General features: G+C 38.8%; 1 protein-coding gene and 1 long non-coding RNA gene across 4 annotated transcripts in view; both read left to right on the plus strand.

The window, feature by feature from the left end:
• The window catches only part of GRIK2 (glutamate ionotropic receptor kainate type subunit 2), a 594,466-nt gene that overhangs the window by 80,382 nt on the left and 493,749 nt on the right, over positions 1–20,335 (plus strand). The gene's annotated exons all lie outside the window — the stretch shown is intronic.
• LOC141984787 (uncharacterized) overlaps positions 13,527–20,335 on the plus strand; it is a 74,888-nt gene continuing 68,079 nt past the window's right edge. Inside the window, exon 1 of the long non-coding RNA XR_012638804.1 lies at positions 13,527–13,592. This is a non-coding gene — a long non-coding RNA (uncharacterized LOC141984787). The remainder of the gene's footprint in view (positions 13,593–20,335) is intronic.

The raw sequence follows: 20,335 nt of genomic DNA on the forward strand, positions 1-20,335 counted from the left end.
TTCAACTTTTTGGCCATCTTCTAATCTTATGATCAAGGGGAATATTTAAAATGGCATCACCATTCCTGCAATTGCAGCTCTTTTTGGCCCTCGTAATATCTCACTAAATTTATATTTCAACAGAGGATATGTCTGCATTGCAAATGAAGGTGTGATTGTAGCCTAGATAAGCAAATCCATGCTAGCTTTAATCTAGTTAGCATGGGTACAGTAGTATGGAGACGTGGCCGCATGAACTTCAGCGAGGATTCCTAGCGGGTGGCTAACTTGAATACAAGCCCTGTCATCACTTCTTCACTATTGTTGTTACTTGTGATAGCTACATTAAAGCTAGTACGGCTGTGCCTCCCCATGCTACAATCATACCTTCATTTACACTGTAGACATACCCAATGTCTTAGTCCTGATAGAGACAAGGGAGTAACCCCTTACAGATTTCCTAAAAGAATTACCATATCTGCTGGATGGGTTGAAGACCTTGAATTTGTTTAACTCTTTGTCTTGATGTTTGGTTTGATTTGATTTGTCAGAATGGGTGTTTGTGACTTATCAGGTGCTCTTTATCTCAAATGTCAGTATCTGGGTTTTCTTGTTTTTTGTCCAGTTTGGTGGCCCAAGCTTGCAGAAGTTGTAATTCTAACTTCATTTACTACAGATTTACATTCAGTGGAAGTTCCAAATTACCTGACCGTTTACCTGATTGGTACTTTTCCTTTAAGAGGAAAAAGCTGGCTGTTTTGATATGAGCCCAAAGTAAGGAAGCCTCTAACAAAGAGCTTTACTCCAGCCCCACTTTATTTAAAGCGGTCATCAGTGCCTGAGCCAGTGGGCTTTAGTCGGTCTCTGTGGCCTGCTCAGGCACTAATTATATAGCCTGTTTCCAAGGCTCGCATTGTAATAGTTACAATCCCAGCTAGCTGTTCCAGAGAGGGTCTCTTCCTCCTTGATCTCCAGAGAATCTCTCCCCTTCTGCCTTCTCCAGAAGAACCTCTCTCTCCTTCTAAGGGGCATGCTTTTATAACGGCTATAATTAATTCCGGTTTAAATCCTTTTGTGTGCACAGAGTCATTTTAATTCCTTTCCTCATCGCTAATATGAGGTATATGACCCCCATCACAAGACACTAAATAGAAAAAGGCATAGTAATTACACCTAAAATATTTGAGTAAACCTCCTCAACTGTACACAAATGGCTCAACCAAAATAGACATTTAATAGCTCATTGGTTTTGTGACTACTACTGCAAAACTTTGCCCTGGAATACAAGTTTAAAAAACTAAAATTAAAAACACAGTTATGTCATAACAAATTAATTCAGCAAATAATGAAGTGGGCAGGTCTAGAAGACACGATGGTTAAAAAGCTGGAGCCACCATTACATAAACATATACATTATCACAATCACTGAGTTGCACTCTTGGTAGCAGTGCTGGGAGGTTAGGGGGAAATAGGCTTTTGTGAACAGGATGCCAGTTTAGTCACTCACAGAGGGTGTCTTTGCCTCTCTTCTCCAGAGGCAGTAGCCCAGGGAAGCCAAAGTTTTAAAGGTGTTGTGCCCAGTCCCTGATCCAGCAAAGTGATTAAGCTGTAGCATCACTGGAGTCAGTGGCAGTGTCCAGGCTTTCTCCCAAAAGTGGGCAGTCCCTCCTATAACTTTTTAATGCTAAAATGGTTTCATGTTTTGGCACCATATAATGTTTTTTGTTTGATTTCATGCACCTAAGAGTCATTCTGAGAATGATTCAGGCAGAATGGACTTTGAAAAGAAGTGCGTCATTGCTAACCATCAGAATTTCTCTCAAGCTAGTTACTTGCATGAGTACGTTGAACAGAACTAACAAGACTATCTTCAATAGCACCATCTGGTGACTCACAATGTCACAGTTACATTATTCAAATTCTTGTTTGTGGAGCTGCAAAAGAGTTCAGGTTTATAAACCTACAGTATATGCTAAAGGCTAAATATTTTCCTGTCCTGAGCTGGTGCACAATGGGTAGGACATAAGTGTGAAAAGGGCTTAGACAGCCCATCCCCCTTGAGTAGGCATAGCTCTCAAGAAAGAGTTGGACGGGAAGGTTGGCTAACACAGAGGCCCGAGCAGCGTGACCCTAGGAAAGCATGATAACCTAATCCCACATCTGGCCAGCATGTACACTACAGTCATCAACAAGCACTAACCTGGAGTGCACTGAGCTGCTGCTCACAGGAGTAACAAAGCCTGCATTACAGTGAAATCCTGCTCTAGCAGCATTCCTGTAACAGACAGCACACACAGTTTAAGCTCTGCTCCCACTCAGTACTAGTCAAGCCAAGGATTTATGTCTCGAGAGACATAAAATTTGTACAGAGCATAATGTGGTTCTGCTATGAAAAGTGACTCTTTCAAAATGGTGTGGTTCTGTGTTTATTGTACTGTAATGAGTTCCATGTCAAATATACTTAGTTTATAAATTAAAAAAATGTTTTTATTAGCTCTCAGGCTCGGTTGGCAGTTGAGAAGCTGTGTTTTACTCTTGTATTATCACAAGTGAAAAAGCTACTGCAGGCTACATTTATACTTTGAGTTCCATCTCCATTGTCCTCAATGACACCTATCCAGTCCTAATGTCAGCAGTTGATTTATACAAATGTAACTGATGGGAACAGAATAAGCAATTTAGTTGATGATACCCAAGAAGGAGTAGAGTCCAGCTCACTCTTTTAACTCTCTTGCATCTATAGGGTGGTAAAGGTTCTGACTCACCCCTGTGGCACCTCCTGCTGGTCATTCTTGGGAATTAGCTTGATTTCCAGCCCAGAGCACCCTCAGCAGGCTGGTGATCTGCCTTGCCACTGGCCCCCGTGTCCCTCCTGGACCCGGTGCCCTTGGCTTGGGTGCTGCCTCCTGGCAGTACCCCCACTCCCTGGGTCTCCCCACTCCGGGGAACTCTCACCCACTATCCCCACATCACCTCAGTCGTGGCTACTGCCAGTCACCGTCTAGCCCCCGTGCCCTAGGGCGGACTGCAGTGTAAAAGCCAATCATGACAGGCAACAAGGGGTTTGGACTAGCTGCCTTTACCCACCATCAGACTGCCCATCTGCAATCCCAATACCTATATGGGCCTCAGGAGTTGCTGGCCTAGGGCTTCCCAGCTCCTGAGACCTTTCCCCAGCCCTGCCTTACTCTGGTTGGTTGGGGCAGGGTGTGGAAAGACTCTGCCTAAGCTTCTGGCTCCCAGCTTTTATAAGGGCCATCTGGGCCCTGATTGGGGCATGGCCCAGCTGCAGCTACTTCCCCAATCAGCCCAGCTTCTAGCCCACAGCCCTCCCCAAGGGCTGGCTTTAAGTCCCGACGAGCAGAAGCGGGTGACCACCCCACTACAAGGGCTAACAGAAGTAAGAAAAGTTTTGTTGCTCAAGTGAGCAGATGACTCTGAATACAGAAGAGGGACTACTGAATAAAAAGTACAGAGTCACTTTCCAGAGTATAAATCAACACAATCAGATAGTGTTAGGTCTTTTTACTGCAGGCTTCAGAAAATCAAATATATTGCTCAGACATAGCCTCTGAGTTAAAAATAAAACCTGCTGTATTCAGTTTTCTTCAAAAGAATAAACTGTTGTTGAAGAATAAAATAAATAAATGGGCAACAGTATACAACAGAGAAAATGCATGAGCAAGATCAGAGGACGGAAAATTATTATCACTGTACTTGCATGCTTCCAATTACAATTATGCTGTAGCCTGGTTCCAGATTCTTCTTGTTTTACAGCCTTTTAAACTTTCTTTTGACAATATCCTTCCATATCTTTGTGCATTTTTTTTCTTCAAAGGTCATCTGAAACAATCATTCAAGTCCCTTCAGTCATATTAAACGGTCAGTAGAATATTAAGAGGCAAGAGCTTCTCCTGAGCTTTACACCTATGGTATGTTGCTCTCCGCTTCCTCACCCTTCCCCACCCAGTATCTGGAATGAGTGCAGAAGGCTCAGATGTTTCAACCAGCCCTGTTCAAGCAAAGCCCCTGGGATTGCATTTAATGTTGCACAAGATAATGTATTCCATGCAAGTCACTGTCCATCAGTGTAGACTTTTATTTCCTGAGAAAATGTTCAATAGTATATTAATGTAATTTTACTACATTGTTTATGACATGAACCTTGGATTTTGACATACCTGTATGAGCCATGCTAGTGAATTTCTGACAGGAAACTAGAAAACAGTACCTGTTTAAACAGATTGATTTTGAGCCTCTTAGTTGCAAGCAATATTTATAGTGCTAGAAATCTGGATATTATAGCCATTAAACGTAAAGGGAGCGCATCTTTAATTCTCTTTTTAATTAGAAACCTTTTTCTTTAGCAAGAAGATGGGATGAAATCTCTTTGCTCTTGAAGTTCACATCATTATCTGTTCTTCCCAAAGCATAGAGTGGTTTACTGAAGTCTGTGCATACAGTGACAATATTTTTACCGGTTTCAAACAGCCGTGTTAGTCTGTATTTGCAAAAAGAAAAGGAGTACTTGTGGCACCTTAGCGACTAACCAATTTATTTGAGCATAAGCTTTCGTGAGCTACAGCTCACTTCATCGGATGCATACTGTAGCTCACGAAAGCTTATGCTCAAATAAATTGGTTAGTCGCTAAGGTGCCACAAGTACTCCTTTTCTTTTTGCAAATATTTTTACGATCAATACACCTTTAGGGAAAATATAATACAAGTTGTAAGCTATTGGTGCTATGACTTGAGGAAGGATCTTTGAAACCTGCAGGTAAGATTTAAATCTATATGCTTCTTTTAAACATTCAGATCTGAATCTCATTAAGGAGTAGAGTCAGCTATTAAGGAGGTATTTCCATTACAAATATACCAACACATAACTCTCCCTTAAGAGGTTTAATTGTTACATGTTAATACCATAGTATGCATCACAAAAACTATGTGAGATTAGATACTATGGTGATGGATACTAAAGAAAATAAGTCCCATATGTGGTGTGATCTCTGCATTTTTCTGCAAGTGATGTGGGAAGTAAGCAAGGATCTGCCCCACAAGCATCGGAAAAAACAAGACAACACAAACAACCATGGAACGTCTGAAAAAGATTTAAAGAAAAATGATTAAAAAACTATTCAGACTGTAACTTATTTAGGGCAAGGACATTCTCGCTCTCGCTCGCTCTCTTTAGATATGGCCTTGGTTTAGAAGACCACTGAAGCACAGTTCCCTCTAAGTTGTGCGCGTGTGCCTGCACACACAGATCCTAAACCCTGCGTACACTGCAAAACACCGCATGCACAAAAATTTGCACAGAAGCACAACAATTTGTACAGAAGAAAAATGTTTTGTGCACATGGCCTGTCAAAAATTAGAGAGAACATTGCACTGAAGTATGTGCTAAAGTGCTTTTCTGGAACACAGCGGGGTCCCTATGTGATACAAACAATTAGTGATGATGATGTATTGTAATTAGTTTAATAAAATTGATTTCTCAATATTAAAAAGGACAATTAAATAATCACTAGAAACAAATAAGATCAAAGGTAGGATCATACTGAATATATGTGCATATTATCAAATAGCTTTTTGCCCCAAATGGGAACTCTACTTGAGTAAGGGCCACAGAGTTTAGTATCTAGAAATCAAAGGTGAGCTATGGTTCCTAATCTTTTCATTTCAGCAGCCCAGCCAAGACTCTCAGGATCTGATTGTTATTGATATTAAAGTCCCTCTACACTTCTATCGCTGCATAAAGGGACCTTAAAATGGGTGAAATTTTTACCCACTTTAAGGTCCCTTTACACACTGCCAGAGTGGTGAAAAGAGGCCTTAGTATGAATGAAAAATAGGCTCTAGAAGTGTAATAAGACGATGAAGGCCCAACGAAGCCCAGCTAACCTGTAAAAAATGCTGCGTTGACGTAAAATAAATCACTTTCAATTACCTGTGATGTGGATTTGAGGTCTACCTACAGTATTTTGTAATGTTTTACACCAGGGAAATTACCAGTGTTGGCTTGTAACCTTTGTTTTAATAGAATAGTTTTATAACTTTTTGGTTGCAGCTAACATAGCCTTAATTTGTTTCAGATATTCCTTGGATATAGTGGTTGGAATCAGAAAGAGGAAGAGCACCAAAATGACAGTTAATTTTAGGAATATGGACTTTACTGCCAAGATATTATGCTAGTTTGACATTGAATACATTATTCACCACAATATTTAATAGCAGATGTTAAAATCTTTATAAATACCTATAGTTATTTACTTCCAAAAGGGCTAATGTACTTGTTTTGTTTTAGTATATTTTTGTAATTGAATGTAACCTGAATCCAGAGTTAAGTACAGTATTCCCTTAAGACTGACTAGTTTGGTCTGGATTTGCTCTACTTTAGAACATGCTAATCAATTAATTGTGCATTTCAGAAAACAAGTCTGTAGGGATGCTCTTAAGGGGGAGGTTTTGGTATTATGTTTCAAAATATCAGTCCATTGCAGCATATTGCTAATTGGATTACACAGAATACTTACTACTCTGGCATTTTTCATTCAGTTTCATTAATAATAGTGAGAGGTGTGTTAAATAAACGTTTTTTTCAGTTTTCATCTGCTAATATGGAACATAGTTGATCTGGCAATGTTGAGGCACTAATCAGACAGATTTCATGAAGGAAAAATGAAAGAATGGAGCATTTTTATTGTCTTAGTTTTTTTGTGGTGGTGGCAGCTTGAGGCATCAAAACAGACTTTCTTGGGTTTACTGACCTGACCAAGGGGATAGGTGTGGGTATTGTGAGACCATTTAAGCCTTTTCTTTAAGGCTATTTCTCTGTATTTAAATAGACCTAAGAGTAAAATAAACACCAGCTTTGAGAAAAGATTTATGAGTAATGTACAATTCATTACATTTTCAAAGGACAATAAGTGGATACAAGACATTCCCTTTTAGGATAAACACGAAAAGCTAAGTTCTGCTTTAATTCATTTCTTGTGCTAGAAGTTTTCTTCTCCATGGAATGAAAGAAAAAGTTTGTGTTCATTACCAGTATATGGTAATAACAAATCTATGGAATTAAATTTGAACACGATTAGTTGAACTCATTTTAGCATTCAGGGTATGTATGTTTAAGTTTTTAGATGTGGTGATTTGTTTTAGAAAAGTAAGAAATGATTGTTTATAACATTCTAACAATCACAGTACAAGTTTGCCAGAGATCTTGGATTCAAAGGCGGCTCATCTTTCAGATGTGTGCTGTTGATACGCTAGTTATTTTACATGTAATAAGCAAACAGTACTCTTCACAACTAAACATAGGGTCAAATCCTTCACCTAGTGTAAATTAGCACAGCTACATTGAAGTCAATGGAGCTATGCTGATAAAAAACAGGTGAGGTTTTAGTTCACAATGTTTATGCAGACTATATTCTACCCAGCATGTATTTTAAATGTGCAAGACAAAGCTCTGATTTTCCATTTGTGATGTCAATTTTGTCCTTACAGCAAGTTCAGTAGACTGTTCTTTCAACAGTCAAATTAATGTGGACTAGTGGCTCGCTGCATACCTGATGCCATAACAGGTGACAGAAATGCTGTGGGTATTTTTGCTTAGGTTTTAATGGGATTTTGCATTAAAAACTTTTGATCAAAGTGTGGAGTCATGGTATGGAGATAAAAGAGCTTGCTAAAGAGAAAACTGGATCATCAAACCAGGAAACTAAGGGTCTGTTATAAATGTTATTTTTTTCTAGCTTTAAAGTGGTGTGACAGGCTGTTTGGAGCAGAGGTAGGTCTATCAATGGACTCTGCATGTCTGGTTAGATTCATAGGTGTTTGAAGTGTGGGTGATTGGAACTGAAGTTATTGCAAAACAGAGATGCCACTTCAAGGTTCAGACATAAAAGACAGAGGGCTTGTTTCATCCATAGTCCCTGAAGTAACAGAATAAAAGGCTTGCTTCAGCTGTCATGCAGGCTGAGACTGTACCCAAATCTTCCCGTAGTTTCAACCTCTTTCCCTTCATGGCTGCTGGTTTCACAGCCACGGAGGAAACCTTCTACCAATGCGGATTATCAGAATTCCTGTGCAGAGCTGCTGCAGACCCACTCTTCCCTCTTACCAACATTTTTGTTTGGATAACCGTTTTAGCTCCTTTCCAACAGTGCTTAAGTGGTCTGAAAAAAGTTAAGGATCTATCATAGTCTGGGAACAGGAACTTTTGTTAAACAATGCTTAAAGTATCCCCCGCAGCAACCCAAAGCTTGCTTTTTTGGGTCCTGTGCAACTCCTTGTTACCTTCCACCCCCTGCCCTACCCGTCCCGCCCAGCACTTTTAGCATTGCCTGCCAGCCAGAAGCTGAATAGGATCCCTTCGTTCCATCACATAGGGTTATGTGAATGTTAGCAACCAAGGTCTGGTTTGGGAATTTTACTGGAGTGTGAGAGGTAGGTATATATGTTTTTGGTAAGACTATCAAATATAAAATCGCAAAATCTGTTAATATAAATTCCATGAAATAATGAAGAAATTTTGTCTTCTTAGGAGTCTTGGTCCAGAAATGAAAGTACATTTTAAACGTAGATCAGTGTAAGTGAATGGACCAAATTCAATTCAGCTGGAAGCAGCACAACTCTAGTTAGGCCATATAAGTGTAGGGAGGAAGGCACTAAAACCAATATGCATGAGAAACCATGCAAGAGCTGAGCAGAGTACTACTCCCCAGAAAGATATGGAGGGGTTATTGTAGAAAGAGTTTGTAACCCAACCCACCAGCCCAGCATGTGGTTTCAGTAAAAGGGGTGAATCAGGATACTGAAATATTCCAAAAGCGTAGAATACAAAGCAAAATAAGTAAAACTGGCACTCTTCAAGGCATTGATAGAATACCATCAAGAACAGTGTTCCATTTTGGTAACCTTTTCATAAAGGATATTTTTGCACAGGGGTATGTCTCTCCAATATAGGGGAACCAGAATTTCAACTATAGGTTTTAGAAATACGCACAATAAATGAAAGGCTGAAGAATGAGCTTTTAGTCACTTCAGAGAGCAGAAGATTTGGAAGTGAGCTAAGTGAAATACTATAATATTAATGTAGTGCAAGGACTAATTGTTCACTTTGGGAAGACACTTAAAAATCAGGGGGACCAAGTGATAACTTGGGAAATTTAGAGTAAATGGGGAATTTAAGACAAAAACAAACTATTGTAATTTAAAGGATAGTAACATACAATAAGCAAAAATTGCTGAGGCAAATATTATTCCCAGACAAACACTACATTAAAATGGAATTAAAGTTGGGAGTACTTTAGAGCAAAATAGCAGAATTAAGGTTGTGTTGGTGCCCTAAGGTGCATTTCCGTATCTTAATATATTTAGATTTTCTTTTAAGTTTATCCTTAACTTTGAATTTCCTGAGTTTGTTATGTGTAATTTTGGGGTAATTAAAACAATAACATAGTGAAGTGGTTTATCTCATTTATACTATCCACCTTAACTTCTTAATATAGTCTGGGAATTTCCTTCATTATTGTTTTGTTTTGGTTTTTTTAATAGTTAAAAACTTCATACATGAAAACTAAACAGTAAGCTCAAAATGAATGTTAGTATTTGATATTTCTAATGATCTGAAAATATGAAATAGGAACATTCATTTTAAAAAAGTCTTCATTTTAATTTGTACGGTTAGATTGCCCAGTATGTTCTGGCTGGTTTATACCATGCTAGAGCAGCACAAAGCAGCCAGATCACAGTAGTTAGTTAAGCTTGGTTTACAGTTTCTTTACACTGCCAGAACAGGACAAAGAAGCATAGCATATACCCTAGTTTCCCTGCTATCCTGCACACACACAACTCAAATGCCCCCTCCCTCATTCACCAATTTACTGCACACATACCCGGTTTTGCCCTCCCTTCTGCATTCCCCCAGATTTGCCCTTCTTCCTGCCCCCACTTTCTGGCCTTTCACATCCCTCCCTCTCCCACACACGCACACACTCAACCCTAGCTTCTCCTTCCTTCCATCTCTCCCTTTTGTGTAGATCTGATACAATGAATAGTTTATGACAAGAAATAATTAGTATTAATGATCATTTTATGCTGTCATGCTATAACTGAAAGGTTATTTGTGAACAGAGACTGGCAACAAAAACTTTCTCCTTCAGCGAGATCTATGAAGACTTTCCTTCTGTCAAAATAGCCACCATTTCCCATTCTCTGTAGGACCATGGCCAGAGGCTGACGACAGTTAAGATGTCCTCTTTCACAATGACCACTGTATCGGGCAAATAATATGCCTGGCACAATGTGCTAAATTTTGTTGAAGGATCTATTTTAAATAAAAATTTAATTCATAACCTAGTCAACAGAGTAACTTGTAAACTGTCAGAAAATTAATTCAGTATTCAAAGTGTTGTAACACGGGGAAGGATATGGTCTATTTTTGTACATAACAGGTCAAGTCTCAGCATTAAATGCAGTAATCAGTTCAAACTTAGAGCAGAGGCTTGCACCTCCAGAACTGTCTTTAAGAGACAGAAACCATATTATGGGTGAGAGAACAATGAAAGATAAAGTGACAATGCAAGTAGCTGGGTCTAAAATAATGCACTGTGGACCTCAGTGCCAAACTCTGTCCTTTGGTACACTCCTGTAATTCCTATTTTACTTCAGTGGAAATAGTGAACTTGTATCCAGGCATAATTCATTGATTTTATTGTCAAAATGGTCTTTTGTGTTGAGAAATCCTTTGTCCTCTTATTGGGAAAAAATACAGCTATTTTTCAGCTCTATAATTTATAAATGTGTGTACAAAAATTGCAAACATAACCAAGAATTAAATAAAATTTCATTAGTTTAACCACTCAATTGTTTCTGAATGATCCATGAACACTTGCTTTCCTGTTTTGTGTGCTAGTAGGTATGTCCCCTGCCATTCCATTGACATTAATGGAAGACAGCAGCACTGGAGGTGTGGTGGAGGACCAATAGTGAAAGATTGAACAATTTGTGCCTGAGTAAAATAGAATGCTTCGTAGATTGTTACTTCTCTCTTTTCAGAAAGTCTAGGGTGGTTTGGAATTACATGTTGTCAAGAGATGCTCTTTAATGAAGTATTCTGTCATTGTACAGATTCTTCGTAGTCATTTAGTATAGTATAGATGTCAGGATTATAGGCTGGATTCGTGTTTCTGATGGAAGCATGTAGTGTTCAGAGAGAAATACATAAGACCATGACTATACAAAATGTATTGATGTCATGGGACAGACCAAATTCATTGCTGGTTGTGAAGGGATAGTGTCAATGGATGAATTTGGTTCACACACTTTACCAAAGATGGAATTGGGTGTATTCACTCTCTGTGGCTCTTCAATTTTAATGCACTTTTTACTGTGCTGGATTACTTACTGTAGAAAGCATTATATTACAAAGACAGCATATACTTTTTAAATACAGGATTTTTCTTTGTGCCAAGTCTTACAAACACATATATTCTTACTGTTCATTGAGTATTTTATTGTCATAGCAACAAAGATTCAAAGCAAAGTAGCAGGTCCAGTAATCACAAAGGCATTAAAATGAATAGCCAATCTATAAGCTATTTGGAAGGGAGCTTGGTCTACGGCCAGGATTACATGGAATAATAAAAAACAAAAGTAAAAGGATGACAACGACACACTGGGGTATCACATATTAGAAGCTGAGCTATAGAGTAAATATTGTCATCCAGAGCTTTTCAGAGTTACCTACTGAAGCTAAATTTGTTCATACTTGGAAAAGTAGTTTGTAATGTGCCCTACTTACTCAGTAAAGTGCATTTATTGCTAAGGATGTCAATGAAGTGTGCTGTTCTACAATCCAGTACAAAATGGGAAATACCTTACTGATCATATTATTGGAGAGCTGTATAATCAAGAAACCAAATATAAAAGCACTGGTATTTAAAAAAAAAAAAAAAAAAAAAAAATGTGGAGCAGCACAATACTCAATAAATGTCGCCATCAGTGTGATTGAACACCTGAAAATCCAAGGAGTTGAGGAGGTGCTAAGTAGAATTTAGCAAGCTCTAAATATCTGAGTTTTGATTAATGCACCACTAACGCCATCTGATTATCAAGACGAATCTATCCCATGGTATTTTTATTACATTAGTACTTACAGGACACAACCAGGAACAGAACCATGTCGTGCTAGGCACTGTACAAACTCGCTGGTGGAAAGTACCCAAAGGAGGTAGAAGGATAGACACAATGGCTCTGTGGTACCAAATCCTTTACCCATAGTTGTCCCTTTCCCACAAATCTATGGCAATTGTTCTGGCAGACCTAGGAGTATAGCTGGTTAAATAATGGATTAGTTGGTTCATTGGCCTTCCCAGGAAAAAAATCGTTTGGGGTTGAACCGAAAATTAATTTTGAATATTTTTTTGACAACCCATAAAAATTGAAAAAAAATATTTTGGGTCAAACAAAATGTTTAATTTGACCTGGAACAAAAATATTACTTAGAGTTTGATTTGGTTTTTACATTTAATTAAAAAAAAGTTACTTGAAAGAAATTTTGAAACAAAACCCGAAAATCAAAATGTTTCATTTTGAAAATGACAAAACAAAATGTTTTGATTTTTGAGGGGGGGGGAGAGAAAGGTGGGGCCCAACATGAAGAATTTGGCAAAACTAACATGAATTTATTACGTGTTTGGTGTGCTGAATCTTAATTTTTTTTGCCAGGAAAGAATTTTGGTGAAAAATTTTGCTCTGCTCTTCTCGTATTGCTCTCGTGTGGCACCTATTGACTTAAAATACCTTGAAGAATTACACCTTTTTTGCTCATGATAAAACTTACAAAAAAATTCTTCCACTGCTCTTTAAAAGAACAAACCTTTCAATATATTGCTAGTCTTTTAGGGCTGGTATTCGTATTAAGGAAACTTGCATATTTGACACAATTGCATGCCTCTTAATATCATTTGTTTACCAAAAATAGTTTAGATACTGAATAGGGTGGTAGCCTATTTGAATATTACAATACTGAGTTATAAATGCATGTCAAATTTGTGTGATATCTAGGGAAAAGACCTATTGTGAGTTATCAAGGAAGGATAATGTCTCTGCATAAACTAAACACCATGGCAACCATCAACAGATTTCTAGACACAATTAAATTGTATCTTGGAACAATTGCCTTGATGGTGTGCTTCACATTATGAAAAGCAGTTTAGGAGAAGCAGGCTTTAGAAAATGAGAAAACAAGAATTCTTCGTAATTCCTATTCCAGTATTAAATATTTTGGATAGTCTAATATGTACGTTTAAATTTCTATGGTACTGTGTGTTCCTGGTGGAATTCTGAAACACCTCTATGGCTCCAGCAGCAAATGTTGCAGATTTACAAGAAAAATTATAATAGGATATACTGTACTATATTGGATATGAGGCCCTGTGCAAAGTAACGTCTGCTGTCTACTCTAGCACATATCCCTCTTCTCCTTACCACCAATGGTCTCCCTACAGCTTCTACCCATCATGCTCTGATGATTCTCACATAGCCACATCACTTCGTGAGGGAGGCTTTAAACTACGTTTGATGCGGACAGGAGACAAAAGCCACTGGTAAGTCCAAAACTTTAAGACCTGGGTGAAGGATTGGAATCTGAGGGGAACATGGGAAATCGCAGCATAGTCAAAGGAAAGACAAGAGGGAATATAGAAGGGAAATCTAATAAACAACTCAGATGTCTACACACTCATACAAGAAATTTGGAAAATAAACAGGAAAAACTAGAAATACTAATGAATAATCACAAATACAATAGTGGTGGCATCACAGAAACTTGGTGGGATAATCCATGACTGGAATATTCATATAGGTACAGTTTTTTCTGGAAGAACATGCTGAGGGAAGAGGTCTGGGTGGCCTTGTGTATCAAAGGTATATACTTGCACTGAGGCTGAGATAGAAGTGGGAGGCAGAGCTGTTGAAAGACTCTGGGTAAGGATAAAAGGGTTAAAAGAACAAGGTGATTTCATGGTAGGCCTCTACTATAGACCACCTAACCAGGAAGAAGAGGTGGATGAGGTGTGTGTTTTTTTTTTTTTTAAACAACTAACAAAATCATCCAAAACACAAGACTGGGTGGTGATGGGGAACTTCTACTACCCAGACATCTGTTGGGAAAATAATACAGCAGGGTACAGATTATCCCACAAGTTCTTGGAATGCATTGGAGACAACTTTTTCTTTCAGAAGGTAAAGGAAGTGACTAGGGGAGAGGCTATTATTGAGTTGATCTGACAAACGGGGAGGAACTAGCTGGCCATCTGAAGGTGGAAGGCAGCTGGGATGAAAGTGATTGTGAAATGACAGAGTTCATGATTATAAGGAATGGTAGGAGGGCAAACAGCCAAATAAAGACTTTAAGAAGGCAGACTTTAGCAAACTCAGAGAATTGGTAGGTAAGATCCCATGGGAAGCAAGTCTAAGAGAAAAAACTGTTTAGAAGAGTTGGCAGTTTTTTAAAGAGACATTATTGGGAACACAAGAGCAAACTCTCCCAATGCATAGGAAAGATAGAAAGTATGGGCAAGCGGCCACACTGGTTTAGCAAGAGATCTTCAGTGACCTGAAACAAAAAAAAGATGCATACAAGTGGAAACTAGATCAGATTACAGAGGATGAATATATAAATAATAGAAGCAGGTAGGGACAAAATTAGAAAGGCCAAAGCACAAAATGAGATTAAACTAGCTAGGGCTATAAAGGGTAACAAGAAAGCATTTTACAAATACATGGGAAGTGAGAGGAAGACCGGGGATGGGGTAAGCCCATTACTAAAGAAAGAGGGAAAGAAAGCAACAGAAAATGAAGCAATGGCTGAAGTGTTAAATGCCCTTTTTGGTTTCATTTTTCACCAAAAATGTTTACAGTGATGTGATAACTCATATAGAGCACATCAGCATAAATGGGGTAGGATCTGAGGCTAAAATGGGAAAAGAACAAGTTAAGAATTACTTGGACAAGTTACATGTCTTCAAGTTGGCAGGTCCTGATGAAATACACCCTAGAATATTTAAGGAACTGGCTGAAGAGATTTCAGAGTCATTAGCGATTATCTGTGGGATTCTATGAGAACTCTTGGAGGATGGGGGAGATACCTGAGGACTGGGAAAAGGGTAAAAATAGTACCCATCTATAAAAAGTGGAATAAGGACAACCCAGGAAATTATAGACCACTCATCTTAACTTTGGTACTCGGAAAGATAATGGAGCAAATAATCAAACAATCAATTTGTAAGCACCTAGGCAAAAATAATTTAATTAACACTCAACATGGATTTGTCAAGAACAAATCATATCAAACCAACCTAATATCCTTCTTGGATGGGGTAACAAAATGTGTGTATGGGGAGAAGCAGTAGGTGTCATATTCCTTGACTTTAGTAAAGCATTTGATACTGTCTCCTGTGAATCATACTCAGAGAATAGTTATCATTGGCTCACAATTGAGCTGGAAAAGCATATCGAGTGGGGTCCTGCAGGCATGGGCGACTTGTGATCTTCCCATTTGGGGAGGTTAGCTCCCAGCACTGCCCCGCCCCCGCCTGAGCCCCCGAACCCCCCACTGCAGACACTGCCCCCCCACCTCAGCCTGCGTGAGCACCCCCAGTGCTGGAGCATCAGGCAGCGTGACCCCAGCCCTGGAATGCTGGGGTCACGCTGCCCCAATGTATAGTTGGGATTATGTTTTCCAATGTGCATTACTTAGTATTTATGGATATTGAATTTCATCGCCATTTTGTTGCCCAGTCACCCAGTCTGGTGAGATCCCTTTGTAACTCTTTGCAGTAAGCTTTAGACTTAATGTGAATACAGTATTCTTCACCTCATGTTTTGAAATGGCATGGAGTGATTCAGTGATTTATTAGAGCTACCAGATTCATCCCCAGAGTATTTTAAAAGTAGGGAAAATGATTTATACGTGCATAGAAATCTATACAGATAAGTATAGAGAACAATTGGAAGGAAAACCAAGTCAGTAAAACTTCATGCAGGTATGACTGTGTGAACCCAGGGCTACAATCTCGATCCCGAATCCCTCCTCACCAGCTCCTTCAAGATTGTTAGGGTCTAAGCAGAATAGAATAATACTAAGGAAATCTTGCACAGAACCATGGTGTGAGAAAGTTCCTCCTCTGCCATGGTGGGTCCTGCGCTCATTCGCGGATTTGCTTGCCTTAGAGATTCATGGCAGCCCTCAGTTTGGCCACTTTTGCTAGTGGCTCAAACGTGCCGTTCACTCAACTAACCTCGTAATTGGCCAGCATAGGGAAAAGGAAAGAGAACACACCCCACTGTCTCTGCTGATCCACCAAGTGGGTCAGGGGACAGGCCAGGGGCCTTCCCCTCTGGTGAAACCCACAGTCCAGGTCAACTCCTCTTATATCCAATACGGGGGAGGGATAACCCGGGCCTGCCCTCTACTCCGGGTTCCATCCCAGGGCCCTGTGGATCACAGCTGTCTACTGTTTCTTGTAACAGCTGTGTGACAGCTACAACTCCCTGAGCTACTTGCCCATGGCCTCCTCCCAATACCTTTATCCTTACCACAGGACCTTCCTCCTGATGCCATATAGCATTTGTACTCCTCAGTCCTCCGGCAGCACGCCCTCTCAATCTCAGCTCCTTGAACGCCCCCCACTGACTGAAGTGAGGTCCTTTTTAATCCAGGTGCCCTGATTAGCCTGCCTGTCTTAATTGAGTCTAGCAGCTTCTTAATTGGCTCCAGGTGTCCTAATTAGCCTGTCTGCCTTAATTGGTTCCAGAAAGTTCCTGATTGTTCTGGAACTGCCTCTGTTAACTTACCCAGGGAAAAGGGACCTGCTTAACCTGGGGCTAATATATCTGCCTTCTATCACTCTTCTGTAGCCATCTGGCCTGACCCTGTCACAATAGCCAGATTCAAGGAAGGACTTTTTGCAAAAAGGGGTTAAAGGCAGTTATAAAGAGAGGGAATATCCTGTGTAAATACTTTTCCCACACATGCGGTGACCCTGCAAGTTTTTCCCTGCATGACCCTGCATGTTTTTACTTTTCTTTGCCCTTTGCCTTGTGAAAGGCTTTAGCATCATTCACACTGAAAGGCATTATATACATGAATGATATATATGTATATATAAATGTATGATAACATTGAGGATAATTTATTGCTTTGGTTTTCTACCATTAAGTCTCTTTTTCCCTCCGTACAACTGTCCCTCCAAATCTCCTTCAGAAACAGCTACAGACAGCTATTATAATACATCATATGCTTTGAATTTTAAATGACTTTTTAGAGGTTTTCATTAGTGAGTGGCATGGTCTAATGGTCTAAGCACAGGACAGAGAGCTAGGGCCACATCATTTCTGATTCTGGGTCTGACAAGGATGCTTTCAGTGACCCTGGACAAGTCACTATTCTTTTCTGCCATACATTGTTCTTCTCTAAAGTTGGGGTACTGGTACTTATCTCAGAGGGTGTTTGAGAGGGTTAATTAGTTAATATTTATCCAGTAAAAATATTCTATGGGTAAATGTGCTGTGCTGTTTATTAAATGCCAAATAACGTTATACTAATAAGAATAATAATTGGTATAGGCAAAACATTAGAAAAATCAAATAGTGGCAGATAAGTGTGGTGTATTTGTAGATCACCAAATAAAACCTGAATTTTCAGATTACAATAAAAGAAATGTTATGATGCAGTGATTTTATTCTTCCCTTGATACACTGTCTAAACTGCCTCTTAATGCTTAGGAGAGTTCTGTTCTTAAAAGGTGGGAGAGGAGAAAGGGCAATGAATATTTGCAATTACTATTACAAAGCTGCCTGCATATTACCATAAATGTAAAGTACACAAATACCATATTGCAATCAAACCACCACTAAAGACTACCTTTAGTAGACAAGCCCTTGTTGTAATAATCCATTTGAAAGAATCCCTAAGGTTTTTAGTACAGCTTTGTTTGATTTTCAGTTAAATATCATCTCTGCTAGCCAACTGACATTTGCCAGTCCCTTGGGTTGTTGTTTAAAGCTGGTTTTGCTGTACTTGTTTTGCTAATAAAAAGGACATGACTCTTTGCAACCTGTTTAGTTTCAGTAGGAAAGACAAGGAATTACAGTGCACTTGCTCATTTATAAGTACAGTGCACAGTTCACTAATGGCTTATACAGTCATGAATTTAGCAGCATATTAGTTTCTATGAGACTTCATGTATTCCCTTCTTCATTCATTTATAAAAATTCCATTTACTTTTCTTTTATTTCAAGGAGGGATCCTCTGGGATTCCTCATTACCTCCCATCAGCTTGTCCTACAAAGACCAACACTGCAGTGGCCTTCCCTCTGGGAGGATATTGCTCCCTTGTGAAGGCATCAAAGCCATTCCATGTGTCAGTAAGAAGTTGCCAATTTATAAAAATTTGGATGGCTCTTTCCCCAGGGGCTGGTCATGCTTCCTCCGCATCCTTCTCTGTACCTGCCAGACCAAAGCAAGAGAAGATAGCTGGTCCTAAATTCAGATGTTTCTATAAGGGTGTTTGGCTGGCTCATCATTTATTTTTCCAATGCATTTTTATCATTGAAAACATCTTCAATCCCAAGAGCCTTATTTATGATTCTGACCTTTAGAAGTTCAACTCAAAAACATCAATATATTAAAATATGGTTTTATTTTCCCTAGTGTATCAGCAATCTCACATTTTAACAGTCGCGCATGATCTCTCTTAAACTGATATGACTCCATTGGTTTCAATGGTGTTTCTCTTGATTTACATAATTAAAGACAATGCAAATATTCATGTGAGTAATTCTCATATGCTTAAGTGATTGCAGGAATAGGTGAGTTGGTGTAATGAAGGCATGAAGTGCAGGTAAGAGACTGAACTTTATTTATTGGACCCAGGCACACGACAGGTTTATAAATGATTATTTCCCATCTGATTACAGGGATCAGTATCTATGGAGACCAGAGGATACTGTTACACAGGTGACATAACCAAGACCTTGAAGAATGTTTTGCCAAAAATTGATACTATTTTGTCTTTCCAAAGGAAAACATTGTCTATCTACATGGGAACTTATACAAGTCTTTTTCACCATAGTATCTGAGTGCCAGAATAGCTGAAAGTGATTTATTGGGTAAAGGCTCAGTCCTGATCCCATTGAAATCAATGGGAGTTTTGCCAACAGCCTCAGTGGGAGCAGAAATAGGCCCTAATTTTTCAAAGAAGTGACTCAATGTTCAGTTTGTACAATCAGTTAAGACATTTGTTCCTTACTGGACTCAAATGATGACACTTTTTTATTATTTTGTTTTTGTAGTGCTATCTGTTCAGTGGACCAATTTGTCTTGCCATAAAAGGAAAACTCTAATGGCAGAAAGGGACAAGTGGGTAAATTTTCAAAGATACCACTATGTAGAAACTGCAAGTCTATTTACAACTTTCAATGAATGTTGAAGCAAATTAGACTTCAGCAAAACTGAAATTGGACTGTTTTGGAAAAAAATGGGGCTGTTGCTTAATCGCAGTTAACTCATGCGATTAACTAAAAAATTAATTGTGATTAAAATATTAATCACGATTAATCGCACTGTTAAACAATAGACTACCAAGTAAAATGTATTAAATGTTTTTGGATGTTTTTCTGCATTTTCAAATATATTGATTTCTATTACAACACAGAATATGAAGTGTACAGTGCTAACTTTATATTATTTTTTATTACAAATATTTGCACTGTAAAAATGATAAAAGAAATAGTATTTTTCAGTTCATCTGATACCAGTACTGCACTGCAATCTCTTTATTGTGAAAGAGTAACTTACAAATTTAGATTTTTTTATTACATAACTGCACTCAAAAACAAAACAATATAAAACTTTAGAGCCTACAAGTCCACTCCGTCCTACTTCTTGTTCAGCCAATCACTAAGAGAAACAAGTTTGTTTACATTTTACAGGAGATAATGCAGCCATCTTCTCATTTACAATGTCACCGGAAAGTGAGAACAGGCATTCACATGGTACTTTTGTAGCTGGCGTTGCAAGGTATATACGTGCCAGATATGCCAAAGATTCATATGCCCCTTCCTGCTTCGGCCACTATTCCAGAGAACATGCTTCCATACTGATGATCCTCGTTTAAAAAAATAGTATTAATTAAATTTATGACTGAACTCTTTGGCGGAGAATTGTATGTCTCCTGTTCTGTTTTATCCGCATTTCATTTTATAGCTGTCTTGGATGATGACCCAGTACATGTTTGTTTTAAGAACACTTTCACAGCAGATTTGACCAAATGCAAAGAAGGTACCA

The sequence above is a fragment of the Natator depressus genome, chromosome 3 (assembly GCF_965152275.1).
Source record: "Natator depressus isolate rNatDep1 chromosome 3, rNatDep2.hap1, whole genome shotgun sequence".
NCBI lineage: Eukaryota > Metazoa > Chordata > Testudines > Cheloniidae > Natator > Natator depressus.